This window comes from Maniola jurtina, chromosome 25 (assembly GCF_905333055.1).
Source record: "Maniola jurtina chromosome 25, ilManJurt1.1, whole genome shotgun sequence".
NCBI classification, from domain to species: domain Eukaryota; kingdom Metazoa; phylum Arthropoda; class Insecta; order Lepidoptera; family Nymphalidae; genus Maniola; species Maniola jurtina.
In genome coordinates, this window is record NC_060053.1 from 4,627,845 (window position 1) to 4,643,718 (window position 15,874).

The 15,874-nt window shown below is 36.2% G+C and overlaps 1 protein-coding gene across 1 annotated transcript in view; it reads right to left on the bottom strand.

The window, feature by feature from the left end:
- Nucleotides 1-15,874, bottom strand: part of LOC123878152 (sperm surface protein Sp17) — a 104,567-nt gene that overhangs the window by 31,733 nt on the left and 56,960 nt on the right. The window lies entirely within an intron of this gene.

The window sequence follows — 15,874 nt, forward strand, 5'->3', positions numbered from 1 at the left end:
GGGATAAAAGTTGCCTATGTCAATTTCCGGGACGAAAGCTACCTGTGTACTAAGTTTCATACAAATCGATTTAAACGAATGGACTTTTAAGAATCCCTTGAGAACTCTTTGATTTTTCAGGATAAAAGCAGCCTATGCATTTGTTTGGTTCTGCGGATTATAGCAAATTAAGCTTTTGGTTCCTTGTATATCATAGACTTTCGCAAAATAACGCCTGCTTCTATACTATATTACATTGTTTTTGTCAAAAAAATATGTAACTATTATTAAGTGAATAATAAATAAATAAAAATAGAAAAAAATAGAGAAGACTTAACTCAATTTCCCAAAAGCTGTCTAACCTAGCCGAATTTTTCTGTTGGTTTCCTAGTAGTAGTGGATTACTGTTTCAGAATGCACCGCAAAGCGAGCTTGTCCAAGAATATTAAGAGCGTCGCCTCTTTATATGTATTTATTGTGACTGTTTTCTAGCAATCCTCTTTGACATGGCTGACAAGTGGATTACATGATACTTAGAAAGAGTATTATGTTGCATTTATCCATATGCGAATGTAGTTGCATGCCCACAATCCACACACTAGTTATCTACTTCTTTTGGGGTTCCGTACCTCAAAAGGAAAAACGGAACCCGTATAGGATCACTTTGTCTGTCCGTCTTTCGTGTTTGTCAAGAAAACCTATAGGGTACTTCCCGTTGACCTAAAATCACGCACCAATGGCAGATAGGTAGGTCTTATAGCACAAGTAATGGAAGAAATCCGAAAACTATGAATTTGTGGTTACATCAACAAAAAAATTAAAATGTGTTTCAATTTTCAAAGTAAGATAATTATACCATTGTGGAGTATCATATGAAAAGACTTTACCTCTACCTTCTTTAAAAACAGATTTTTATTTATTTTTATGCGTACCTAATGGTTTTTAAATTTACCGTGCAAAATGTCGGAAAAAATACCCTAGTACGGAACCCTCGGTGCGCGAGTCCGACTCGCACTTGGCCGGTTTTTTATTACCTCAATGTTTTTCCGTATTGGGCATCTAGATTCTTCGCAATAACAGTAAACCCTTGTATAGCCAGAAAACGCAATCTCTTATACGTTGAATTATCACGACCATAATCTTATACAGAGCTCTGAATTTGTATAATATTTGAGTTATTATACATTATACATAATACATGTATATTCCGAGCTCACAATCCCCTCTGATATGGATGACAGGCGGCTTAGCCGGCAAGGGAAGGATTATGGTCTATTTATCAACATTACCCTCATTATGAACGTGATGTGTGTGTTTGTGTGTGTACGTATTATTAAGGTAAACATGATTCGTCTTAAAGGCTTCGGTACCTATATTCACTTACAGAGAGTTGCAATTATCATTCTGAAGATTAGTGTTGGAAGAATTACAGGCAGAATCGCTCCAATAGGCTTATAGTAGGTATAATGCGTTCGTACTAACGAAGGCAATGATTTGCCATGTTGTGACGTATTAGGTAGACATAAATTTCGATTCATATGCAGTTTTAAAGTTACACAAGCTCAAAGATTTACATTAAACCTATCACCAGAAAAAAAATTGTATAATTTGTGCCCAAAATATTAGAAGTATAATAGAAGTATAATATTTTGACTATGCCATGTATGTATATCTATGAGACTATCATTTTTATTAGACAAAACTTGGACTTGTATAAAAATCTCAAAAGTAAAAGACATGCGTATAAACTACAGCACCCCTCTTGTAGAACTGCTCATTTTTTCTAAAAGTTTTTTCTCCACTGGGCCACTTTTGTATAATCACTTGCCCAGCTATATAATTGAGACCCGTGAACTTCCTTTATTTAAGAGAAAATTGAAAAAACTATTATTAGAAAATACATATTACTCAATTAATGATTACCTCTCAGAAAAGTTATAACTATATATATATATATATTTATTTTCATGTACCAAAATTGTAGTTACAAAGTTAAGATAAATTAAGCTATGTACAAAGGAAATGCTTATCTCTAAACAGAGATTTTAATTTTGGATATTTTGCTATTATTATTTAAATGTTTTTTGTGTGACCTAAATGTATCTTAAATTTTTTTAATTTTGTAAATTGTTTTTATTTAATGTAAATTTATGTAATTTAATTTAATGTAACATATTGCATGCTTATAAGTAGAATTTGGCTGTACCTTTTTGTCTTTGTAACATCTCCACTGTTTACCCAAATTCGCAATAAAGAAATTTGATTTGATTTGAAAATATAAGTACTTATAGTTGCTGTATAAGCTCTTATAATGCTTATATTATACAGTCAGCAAAAACGATACATGAATGCTGTAAGTCAGCCATTAAAGAGAAGTAGGGTCCTAAGAAATCTCCTACGATTATGTGATTAATGGAAAGGGCCACGAACCTCAGAAATGAGGAATACGACGCACAATCATATAGAGACAGCTACGCCAGAGAAGAAAAGAAATAATTTGTTTGTTGTAGTCAAAACAGATAGTTAAATAAATTCATACAAACTATTTAACTGACTTCAAAGCATATTGTAGAGTAAGTATAACAAGCTGGTACAAAAGCGGCTCCCAAACTGTGAGAGTAAGTTCAGTTGTTCAAACTATTGTTTAACTTCTTCCTCTAGATAACTTAACTACCTAATATCGAGGTAGCAGAAGTTTGTCTACTAAGTAGTATTATAGAGACAGTTTATTTATTTTTTAGGGTTCCGTACCTCAAAAGGAAAAACGGAACCCTTATAGAATCACTTTGTTGTCTGTCTGTCTGTCACTAAAAAAGTTAAAAAAAAAACTTTAATAACCACAAATACTGAAAAGTAAAACATAATTCTTATCTATACATATAATAAATTGTAGAAAAGTGGTGTCTGTACAATGGAAATATATAAAAAAAAGTAGCAGGGGTTGTTATTATATCGATGCCGAACCCGAAATTGTAATTAACTTTTTTTTGTCTGTTTGTCTGTGTGTTTGTGCACGCTAATATCAGAAACGGCTTATTCGATTTAGATACGGTTTTCACTAATATATTGTAGTAAGCTTCACTTACCATTTAGTGTTTATTTCATGTCAATCGGTTCATAAATAAAAAAGTTATGTCAATTTAAAGAATCACGGCGAACATTTTTAACGTACAGAGTATTCCATGCGAACGAAGTCGCGGGCACAGCTAGTTACCGAATATATTATTAGAGGTAATGTAGTTATACTAATTTTTTTTGGAGTCGGTGCCAGTGAGGTGCCAATGTGGAGTCATAAACAATATGTAGAGTAGACGGTTCCACTGCGTTAAGGAATATGCTTTATTCATTTGACCTCTCTTAAATTTTCCCGGGGCGCTAAACAACGGTGGCGTTAGTCGTCAGTAAATAACTGTGACTCTTGACTAATGTAACGTGACACCGCATAATTTAGTGCATGCCGGAAAATGCGGCACGGCACGACTCTGCTTTTATAACATACTAGCTAGAGCCTGCGACTTCGTCCGCGTGGATTTAGGTTTTTCGAAATCCCATGGGAACTCTTTGATTTTCCGGGAAAAAAAGTAGCCTATGTGCTAATCCAGGATATTAACTATCTACATTCTGAATTTCAGCCAAATCCGTCTAGTGGTTTTTGCGTGAAGGAGTAACACACACACACACACACACACACACACACACACACACACACACACACACACACACACACACACACACACACACATACACACAAACTTTCGCCTTTATAATATATATGACTAGCCAGTGCCTGCGACTTCGTCCGCGTGGATTTAGTTTTTAAGGTTCCGTACCCAATGGGTAAAAATGGAGCCCTGTTATTATCACTCTACTGTCTGTCTGTCTGTCAGTCTGACTGTCACGGCTTACTGCGATGTTCTAGCTCGGAAAAGAATTATTTCATAGTCATACACTCAAAATTTGTACGGAGCCCTAAAAGAGTAAGGCCCAACTCGCACTTGACCGGTTTTTATAGTTAAACCCCTGGATTTAATCTAGAAATATACATAAAGCCGGCACCAGCAGGCCGAAAATAAAACGAGCCTAAAAAATTCATTCCACCAAACACGAGACGTCGCGCATTCTATTTTGGCGAGCGTCAAAATTTATTTTATTTCCCCCGAACAGCGAACGGGGATTACAATGAAATTTGTTAAAGGAATACTCGTTTGTCTCTATAAGTACCAATATGGCGGTTCAACCTTTGACAACTGTAGTAGGATACCTCTGATTAGTGGACGCTCTCTTGATATTGGCCAAAATACTCTGTCGAAGCAAGAGTACCAGCTCAGAGTTGGAGGCTGCTGCCGTGGCTAGTTACCACTCTATCGGTAAAGCCGTGCCACCAAGCGATTAATTGACACCAAGCGGTACCATGCCATGTAGAAACCAAAGGGGTATGGGTTTTGATAAAAACTGCCATACCCCTTCCAGGTTAGCCCGCTTCCATTTTAGACTGCATCATCACTTACCACAAGATTCCAGTCAAGGGCTAACTTGTATCTCAATTTAAAAAAAGGTAGCAATTTCTTGGAATAGAAACGCGGATGGAAGGATTATGGCAGTTTTTATTAAACCTATACCCCTTTGGTTTCCACGCGGCATCATACCGACACACTAAATCTGGGTGGTAGGGTGGTAACGGCCGAAGTCTGCCACCAGAACAGACCAGTGATTTAGAAATTATAAAATTTCAAACCTCTGCCGGGAATCGAACCCGGGACCTCCCACTAATAAGATCACAGCGCGAGGTCATCAAAAGGCCTACCTAAAGCCATTTCCTATAGAACGATCGCGTCAGTCTACGGTTTTCCCCACTTGAATATCCCCTTAACACTCGTTATTCATTTTGTCTCCACTCCAATTTTCCCCTAATAACAGTGAACATTCCAAACGAATGCATGTCAGAAAATGTGAAACGGAAATGACTAGAAATAAAATGTCTTTTCCATATTATGAGTGTCATTCCAATAAAAATTGAAGATTTTTTTACTGTGAATATAGTTCAACTTCTGTGATTTATTAGTGCTATGCGACGATAGCATTATGTCAAAAACTTCACGCAAATGCCAACAACAATTGTACAAAGTTTTGCACGGGTTTGAAAAATACTAAAACTACAAGACAATGCAAATAGCATTGGATTGTGTTAACAGGGCTCTCTCCGTCACTTACTCCATACAATCGTAGTCCCAATTTCATTTGAATATTAAGCAACTGTAGCAGCGAATGTGACTGATAAATGAAATGCTGCTTACATATTTACACTTTGTATTATATGAACAATTATTTACAATATGGCTGTAGTTATAATAAAAACTGTGGTATAAAACGAGGGCCGGAGCTTGATGCTAGACCGAGGTGTTGCGGTCTTGATGTTTCTAAGGTGAATTCGCTGCCCGGAGTTCGTCCAGGCCAGCAGGATATTTTGAATCGTTCCGTATCCAAATTGTGTTCTCTAAGTGACAGCTGCAAAGTGTGTTGTTTTCTTCACAGCTGCCAGTCTTAAAAGAGGCTGCATGCCTCTACACAACCAAAGTCCATGAAATTTTGCAGACGTATTCTAGAAACTAATATCTGTGCCTGTGGTATATTATGTAGTTTTAAAATTACAGGGGCTCAAAGATTTGTATATGAATTTTTAAGACCGCGTAACTTCGAAACCGGAAATCTGGAAAACCACAGGCATAGATATTAGTTCCCGGAACATTTCTACAAAATTCCATTGAGTATGATTGGTTAGTATTCCAATGAGAGACGAACTACGTTTGTATGGAGCGTGTGACGGAGAGATCCCTCTTAAGGTAGTATAATAATTACGCGAAGTTTTGGCCAGGGTTCTGGTAACATTCTGTATAGAATTCAAGCTAGCCTAACCGCACTAGAGACAGCAATTATGTACTAACATGTACCAAATATGTACCACTTCCCACATGTATCAAATATGTACCATATCCGTTCTATGCACCAAGCTATTTGTGCAATGCTGTTGTTTGGTCAACGTATCCTCCTGCGGTTTTGGATATATGACAAATTAACATAATTCCGCATCTGCTTTGTTCGTAGTTAGACACAGGCAGAAATACTAGAGTTATTATGTACATTTTAAGCAATCAAATATCACTTGTTTTTACGGGGAAGGAAAACATCGTCAGAAAACCTGTATGCCTGACAATTCTTCCTAATGTTCTCAAAAGTGTGTGAAGAATACACGCTTGAAAAAAAAATGAAAAAAAAACTTTAAGTATTTATTTCTTTACATTGTCTTGAAAGTAAGTAACGATAACAACTGCTTTAGTTAGAAACTGTGTTACAATTGTTAACGCCCACCTGCAGATTGAGGTGTTGAATTGACTTGGCCAGCGTGGTGGAATTTGGCCAAACCCCTTCTCATTCTGACAGGAGACCCGTCCTTAATAGTGAGCTGGCGATGAGTTGATCATGATGATGATGAAGACGATTATGTCAGTGATAATAACCAGGACGGATTAAAACGGCATATTCCTGCATTCGTACGTAGTTTTTAAATGTACGTAGTAAGAAAATATTTTTCTATTCTATTCTAGTTGAAATTCCTTGGACACGTACTCGTACCAAGCGATTTGCTTTCTCATTTCTAATCCGAAACGCTAGGATATGGAAGTGTGAAACGCCCTTCCGGCATCATTTTTCCCTTCCACTTTTAATATGGGTACCTTCAAGTCAAGAGTGAATAGGCAACTTCTAGACAAGCGCGCTCCATCTTAGGCTGCATCATACCTTGCTAGCAGGTCTGATTGCATCTAAGCGCTAGCTAGTCTGTAAATTTAAAAAAAATTAAGAAAATTCCTATCGTCTGGTTTAACCTATTTCAAAAGAAATGGTATGGTTCTCCGCCACACAAATAGAATTGTGCTCAAGCGATCCTATTTCGGTATTCGATAAAAAGGGGATCATGGAACAAAATGGCCGGCGATGCGACAATCAAAGGCAATTTAGCCGGCTTTCCGAACAACTGAAGGGATTTCCTTTATTTACCAAATTTAACTGAATGTCGCTGACATTTTTCGCATAGTATTTTAGTAGCTACATTTATTTCCTACTTTGTAGATTGAATACGTGAACGCGAGTGTCAGAAATTGAATAAATAGTTTTTAACAGGGAACTCTCCGTCACTTACTCCATACAATCGTAGCCCCATTTCAGACAATTTGCAGACATATTCTAGAAACTAATATCTGTGCCTGTGGTGTTTTAGATTTCTCTAAAAATATGTAGTTTTTAAATTACAGGGGCTCAAAGATTTGTATGAAAATTTTTAATACCGCGTAACTTTGAAACCGAATATTTTAACAGAAATCTGGAAAACTAATAATAGATCCCTAATAGAAAAAACACGTTATTTTCTTGTTATCATAACAAAATTTTTCTGTAAGCAATAATAAACTATAAGTGTAAATTAAAAATGTATAACACCCCCGATAAGTGAAGGTTACAGTAACTAGAAAAGAGCTGATAACTTTCAAACGGCTGAACCGATTTTCTTGGATTATAGCTAAGATCACTCTCGATCAAGCCACCTTTCAAACAAAAAAACTAAATTAAAATCGGTTCATTCGTTTAGGCGCTACGATGCCACAGACAGATACACAGATACACAGACACACAGATACACACGTCAAATTTATAACACCCCTCTTTTCGGGTCGGGGGTTTACATTACACATTAACTTGTAACCACTCATTCAATTCGAAAGCTTTCTAGTACAATATATTTACCCTACTTCGAATAAATTGAGTTTACCTGGTATTTCTTTGCTTTATCCTTTCTAATAATAAATAAGGTTGTTGGACAAAATGTACCTTTCATTTTATAACTAGCTTTGCACGAAGGCTTTGCCCGCGCCGTGGAATGTCTCGTATATAAAGCGGATTTGTTTTTATAGTTTTCCTATTTTACGTAGCTGAATAATGTGTTTTGTAATATAAGTAATAAAAGTATGTTAGTATGGAGTTAGAAGCTGTAATAGCCTAGTGGTTAGAACGTCCGAATCGGAGGTCGGGGTTCGATCCCGGGTACGCACCACCAACTTTTCAGTGATGTGTGTTTTAATCAATTAAATATCACTTGCTTTAACGGTGAAAGAAAACTTCGTGAGGAAACCTGCATGCCTGAGAGTTCTCCATGTTCTCAAAAGTGTGTGGAGTCTGCCAATCCGCATTGGGCCAGCGTGGCAGTCTATGGCCTAAACCCTTCTCATTCTGAGAGGAGACCCGTACTCAGTAGTGGGTTGGAAATGGGTTGATGATGTGGATGGAGTTACAAATTGTGTGCCTACTTACAAGATTTAAAATAAGTCAACTAAAATATATAAATACTTACCAAATAGGTAAATTAATAATAATAATTATAAATAGTAATCATTCATGCGGCATGCCTAGTTACATATTTTAAACTACGGATTATATACATTTTTCGGGTTCCGTACCAACCTCAAAAGGAAAACGGGACCCTAGGATAACTTTGTTATCCATCTGATACCTATCGCGTACGATAGGTCTAGCACAAGTAGACGGAAAAATCCGAAAACTGTGAATTTGTGCTTGTATCACAAAAAAAAATGTTATTTTTTATACGATGATAGGTACGGAACCCTTCGTGTGCGATTCCAACTCGCACTTAACCGGTATTTTCCCTTATTGTAATTATGGAAATGAGCCTACTCTTTGACAACAATCTCCTTACAAAACAATGGCAAAAGTCCTCTAATAGTGGTTTAAATGTGAAAATATACAGTTAGAATCGATATCCAGCCATCAGATCATCCATTATTTTTCTCCCGGGGGGGCACCTTTTTGATATCTTGCCAAAAGGAATCCAATAACTCTTTTTGGCGACTGGGGGACTACGTGTTCCAAGTCCTTCATGGATATTCAAATGATTTATTTGTGATAGAAAGGACAATGTAACTAAATCCCAACACAAAGCCAAACAAAGTAAACTAACTCCCACACAAAATTCAATAGACATAATGTAAATAAGTGAACACCTTATAGGCATATGTACTAACTAGAAATAAGTAGCTAAGTAAAAATGTAAAAGCTGTTTGTGTTTCAGGCCGCGTATGCGTCGCGTAAGCGTAGACGTAGTGCGTACCATTGCGTTGTAATGTATGGAACTGTATGAGACATGGGATACCGCTTGCGTGGCGTGAACGTTCGCGTAGACGTAATGCGTGCAGTTATGTCTACGGGTTCACGCGCGTCACAAGCAAGTGTCACGTGTACGTGCTTGGTGTGTTTTCGGCTAATCGGCTTAAAAGTCATCTTTTCCAACCTTCATTAATTATTTATTATTTAAGGCAGGAAATAAAAACAATTTCTGTGTTGGAATTAATTTTATAAGCTAATAAAAAACTTTTGGCTCGACAACTTTTTTATTATCAACCGACCGCTACTTCTAAATATTATAGCAACCCCACAGTGTTTTGATATTTTAGCATTTCTCATACTGCCACAAATATTTTTTTTAAGTTATTTCCAAAACTAACAGCTGTTCATTGGAAAATGTCAGCCTCTTTTAATTAGGGCATGCTTATTATAATAGAATAGAATAGAAATATTTTTTATTCAGTTAACCTTTTACAAGTACATACTTTTGAATGGTAAAATGCATCTAGGTAGGTACCACTGATTCAGAATGCCTTTCGTACCTATAATTTAGATACATAATATTATATAACACTGATCAGCAGCTTAACATGCTCTTCGAGAAATGAGAAGTAGAAAATATCAACGCGGTCGGCTTTAAACAACTAGGTATAGCCGCAGTAAAAAACAGTCATTTGGCTACTTTGTGTACTGAATATATATTATACATAGTGCTCCTAATACCCACTCTACATTTTAGTTAAATCTCTTCGATATCCTCATATTATTGTTAGCTCTTACTGCCTTACAAATAAAGACTATTGCAAACAACATATGTATCTTTTGTATGTGAAAATGTATCTTATTTTCTTTTGGATCTTATTACAAAGGAAATACGTGTTACATTACAGTTACATTTTTCTTAAAATAATATTGCAGCAAGATGCGCTGTAAATAAACAAGAGCCTGTAGGAAAAGTACGAGATATGAAAGAAATACAGATAAATATATAGACAATCAGTACATTTTTGAAGTAGACCTACTATTCTAGTTTGTCAAATAATTAGAAACGCTATAATTAGCGTAAAACATTAGTGTTTCTTGTCATTTTAACAGGGCTCTCTCCGTCACTCGCTTCATACAATCATAGTTCCAATTTCATTTGAATATTAAGCAACCAAAGTCCATGAAATTTTGCAGACATATTCTAGAAACTAATATCTGTGTCTGTGGTGTTTTAGATTTTTCTAAATATAAGTAGTTTTAAAATTACAGGGGCTCAAAGGTTTGTATGTAAATTTTTAAGACCGCGTAACTTTGAAACCGAATATTTTAACAGAAATCTGGAAAACCACAGCCATAGATATTAGTTTCTAGAATATATGTGCAAAATTTCATGCACTTTGGTTGCTTAATATTCAAATGAAATTGGAACTACGTTTGTAAGAAGCGAGTGACGGAGAGACCCCTCTTTCCGAACCGATATAACGTTAGCAACAAGTTCGCCTAAGTACCTATATGAAATATCTAAAAAAAAAAACTATTTTGAATTAATTGGAAATAGTTTCAAGTATAGGTACACATATAAATAACGTTAAAATCCCACTCAAAGGATTTTTTCCTTTGAAAAGTATTTTATATCCAAATTTCTAGATAGATAAAACCAAACTTTGAGCCAAATATCGGCTTAGAAAATGATATTTTATATCTAAGTGAACATAAGACCTCTAAATAGTAGAAGAAATACTATAACAACACAATTGATCTGCATCCGTACGTAGTTATGAAATTATTGACTCCTACGAAGCAATTAGAGCCTCAATAGCTCAACCGGTAAAGGAGTGGACTGAATACCGAAAGGTCGACGGTTCAAACCCCGCCCGTTGCACTATTGTCGTACCTACTCCTAGCACAAGCCTGACGCTTAGTTGGAGAGGAAAAGGGAATATTAGTCATTTAACATGGCTAATATTCTTTAAAAAAAAAAAAATTTGCTTTCTCGTTTCTAATCCGAACCGCTAGGGTATGGAACGCCCTTCCGGCATCACTTTTCTGTTCCACTTTTAATACGGGTACCTTCAGGTCAAGCGTGAATAGGCAACTTCTAACTTAGGCTGCATCATCACTTGCTAGCAGGTGTGATTGCAGCCAAGCGTTAGTCTATAAATAAATTAAAAAAATGAAGAAGTTTCATGATTTAAGTACTTTTTATGAATACATTTTAAAACTGCATGTTTATCCCGACTTTCCTTCCCATCTCACCGGGTCTTCCTGGATTAAATATTCAAAGGCCCAAGCTGCCGAAAAGGCTTTAATAAATAAACAGACGTTGCATTTACAATGAGCCGACCGTGAATATATTTTTATCTTCTAACTTCATTTTACGTTGACTTATTTGTTCGGGGTTCTGTTTTTAACCCCCGACCCAAAAAGAAGGGTGTTATAAGTTTGACGTGTGTATCTGTGTATCTGTCTGTGGCATCGTAGCTCCTAAACGAATGAACCGATTTTAATTTAGTTTTTTGTTTGAAAGGTGGCTTGGTCGAGAGTGTTCTTAGCTATAATCCAAGAAAATCGGTTCAGCCGTTTGAAAGTTATCAGCTCTTTTCTAGTTACTGTAACCTTCACTTGTCGGGGGTGTTAAATTTTTAATTTACACTTGTTCCTTGTTGTGTAGGGAAATACAATGTGAAAAATTAATAAATAATTATACTTTTCTTTTGTACTTTTTTTAACTTCTTGTAATTATTTAAAAGTTTTCCGCTCTAAAAAATAAAATAGAAAATTTAATAAAGTGACGTCATGTCATATCCAAAATGGCGGATATCACAAACAAAAATATGAATATACAAATTGTGTGAGAAAGACGAAAAAGCAATTTTTCCCTCCCGATATAATAACTTTATCCAATTTTCTCGGGTCCAGTATAATTCCAAAGTTTCCGAAGATTAGTGGAGATAACAAATTGGTCAGTAAATTAAATCGGAAATACGAGAGATTCCGTTAATCAAAGTTTGTAAATCCAATTATTTCATGGAAGCTTGTAGAATGTTAAATATTATTCATATTCATACAATTATTATAAATGCAAAAGAGTGTCTGTCTGTCTGTCTGCTTGTCCTTTGCCTGACCAATTTCAATGAAACGTATAGAGCTAGCTTACATCCAGATGGACATAGGCTTATCACTTTTTATCTCGGAAAATCAATAGTTCCCACAGGATTTTTAAAAACCTAAATCCACGCGAAGTCGCGGGTATCACCTAGTTTACTATATATTTCTTGTTTAAAAGTGTTAAAAAAATTAACCATTTCAACTGTCCATTTTAATTTCTAACGTCACATTTCCAATAACTTAAAATAAAAAAAAAAAACCCCCGACACAAAAACCTCTATAAGAAAACTTGAAAAGAGCTGATAACTTTCAAACGGTTGAACCGATTTTCTTCGATTATAGCCAAGAACACTCGTTCAAGCCACCTTTCAAACAAAAAAAAAACTAAATTAAAATCGGTCCATTCGTTAAGGAGCTACGATGCCATACACAGATACACACGTCAAACTTATAACACCCTTCTTTTTGGGTCGGATGTTTTTTGTATGTACCTACCTTACCTACCGATTTTCCTGAAAATTCTAAGTCGCTTTGCAAAATTCGTTTCCATCAGCACGTTTGCACGTTTACGTAAATGCATACTGGTTTGCCAGAAATTGGGTGCATACCTTTTCGAGCGCAAATTCGCTAACAAACTGCTGTGTAGTTTGGCGGAAGATAAACATAAACATAATTGCTACAGGTACATAATATGTGTACCTAATGTACGGGAAAACACGAGTTAGGTATAAGCCTATGATTACATCAGAATTATTGTAAACTGCGTAAATATTTTTATCAAATAAATAGAAAAAATAAAATCTTAATAACCCTAATAATCCTGATCCTAATCATAATATCCTAATCCTAATCCTAATCCTACTAATATTATAAATGTGAAAGTGTGGATGTTTGAATGTTTGTTTGTCTCAATCACGCAAAAACTACTCGACAGATTTGGCTGAAATTCGGAATGGAGATAGATTATACCCTGGATTAACACATAGTCTAAACTCTCCTTTTTATTCCGGAAATCAAAGAGTTCCCGCGGGATTTAAAAAAACGTAAATCCACGCGGACGAAGTCGCGGGCATCAGCTAGTAATTCATAATTCGAATACTGAGCAAGCTCCCCCCGACTTAAAACTATTTACTTACTATGATCGCAGTTAATATTATGAAGAGGCCATCCATAGAGAGTCATAAGTTTTATAATGTAAAATGGAAGACAACCACAGTCTTTCGAATTTCAGTCCAAATGCAGTCCAATTATAATATTACTAGCTGATGCCCGCGGCTCGCCCTCGTGGATTTCGGTTTTTGAAATCCCGTAGGAACTCTTTGATTTTCCGGGATAAAAAGTAGGCTATGTCCTTCCGAGGGATGTATCCCAAGTCTCTACTTTTCATTAAAATCGGTTCAGCGGTTGGGCCGTGAAAACGTAGCAGACAGACATTCAGGCAGACAGACACACTTTCACATTTATAATATTAGTATGGATTAAACCAGCTCCTACTACATAAAACTACTTACTAGGGTCCATAGCCATAAGTTTATATAACTGTATTTTATAATTAAACGCAAAGTGAAAGAGAACCAGTCTTTTAAATCAGTCCAAAGATCAAAATTACATTATTTTCATCAAAAATTCGCCTATTTGATAATTCGAATGCTGAGCCACGCTCCCTCTACTTAAAAGCACTTGCCAGGGTCGCAGAAGTATGAAGAGTCCTTGTTAAACAATGCTATATGAAGCCAAGACGTCTGAAGCTGAAGGATCTGAACGCCACTCGATTCTCTTTCAGAAAAGGCTCATTGTAAATGAGTTTCGTGAAGAAAATTCTTTATTTGTAAGTAAACACTCAAAGATTTTATTAATATTGTAGGCCTTTTTTGATTACAACGTGTAAAATTCGTGTTATAGATGCCATGGGACTATATTTTTAACCCCTGAACCAAAAAGAGGGGTATTGTAAGTTTGACATGTGTAGCTGTGTATCTGTCTGTGGCATCGTAGCTCCTAAACTAATGAACCGATTTTAATTTCGTTTTTTTCGTTTGAAAGGTGGCTTGATCGAGAGTGTTCTTAGGTATAATCCAAGAAAATCGGTTCAGCCGTTTGTAAGTTATCAGCTCTTTTCTAGTTACTGTAACCTTCACTTGCCGGGGGTGTTATAAATTTTTAATTTACACTTGTTACCAAAACTAGAAGACATGACAGTCAGTCAGTTCTTCCTTTTAACTAGATGAAACCCGTGACTTCATCCGCGTGGATGTAGGTTTCAAAAAAATCCGCAGGATTCCGTTCTTTGATTTTCCGGGATAAAATATAGCCCACCTCCGTCGTCAGAATGCATGCTACATCTACACTCAAGTAGAAGACGACTTTATCCACGTGAATTTAGGTTTTCTGAAAATCCCATGGAAACTATTTAAATTTCCGAAACAAAGAGAATATAGAAAACCTATATGTATAGCCATGTATAAGCGTCATGAAAATATAGCCGACAGACAGACAGAGACATACTTTCGCATTTATAATTTTCGTATGGATTTATTTGAAAAACTCTTCCCTGGTAGAGATCTCTTATAGAGATAAGTGCTTCCCTGTCCACTTTTTCTTTCTTTTTATTTTTACAACTTTCTGGTACCTACTAATAAAATTGTTACAACTTTTTATTGTTACAACTTTCTGGTACAAATAAAAAAAAACTGAGAGACATTGTGGTCTACAAGAGACTTAGATCACAGTGGATGTTCATTGGTTGATAATGATGATAATGGATTTACTATTATAACTTCAAGGAGCTAACTATAGCCTCGATAGCTCAACGGTTGAGGAGCGGATTGAATTCCGAAAGGTCGGCGGTTCAAACCCCACCCGTTGCACTATTGTCGTACCCACTCCTGGTACAAGCAGGGGAAAGGGGAGTATTAGTTATGATTAGCATGGCTAATATTCTTTTTTTTTCTAAAAAAAAAACTTCAAAGAGTTCGTGTTGAATCGTTTCCCTCACGCATTGCGTCTGCGTTGCGTAAGCGTAGACGTTGTAATTTATGCGTTGTAATGTATGGAGCTGTATGAAACATGGTACACCGCTTGCGTAAAGCGTGGACGTATACGTAACCCTGGGTGTTAGGGGTTTACGCGCGTCACTACGCACGTGTCATGTTATACGTGCTTTGTATGAATCGGCCTTTAGTTCGCTAAGTTAATTTATCAAGTACGCATAGGCAGTGTCAAGTCTAGCAATTAGCGGGTGCCTCGGTTTTGTGTCGCGACCAAAATTCGCAAATACTTATTATAAATTCATAGACAAACAGAACCAGAGCTCACTGAATAATTTATAGTTCACCGACGCTACCAGAGCGTTGCGGTTATTTATTATTTTGTTTTGTTTGTGTAACTGATAAATTGTAATTAAATAAAGATGTTTTATTTCACTATGATCGCCTAGTCTTGATTGTAGTAGTGAGTGTACCGATAAGCGATAACGCATTTGTGTGCGTAACGTAAACTGCGTTGCGTTCAAGATTGAGCCACACGCACACTATAACGACGTATACGTGTACACTCACACAAACATAGCCAAACGGTCTTCGTGAAATAGACCTCAGTACCAATAGGTAGGTAATAT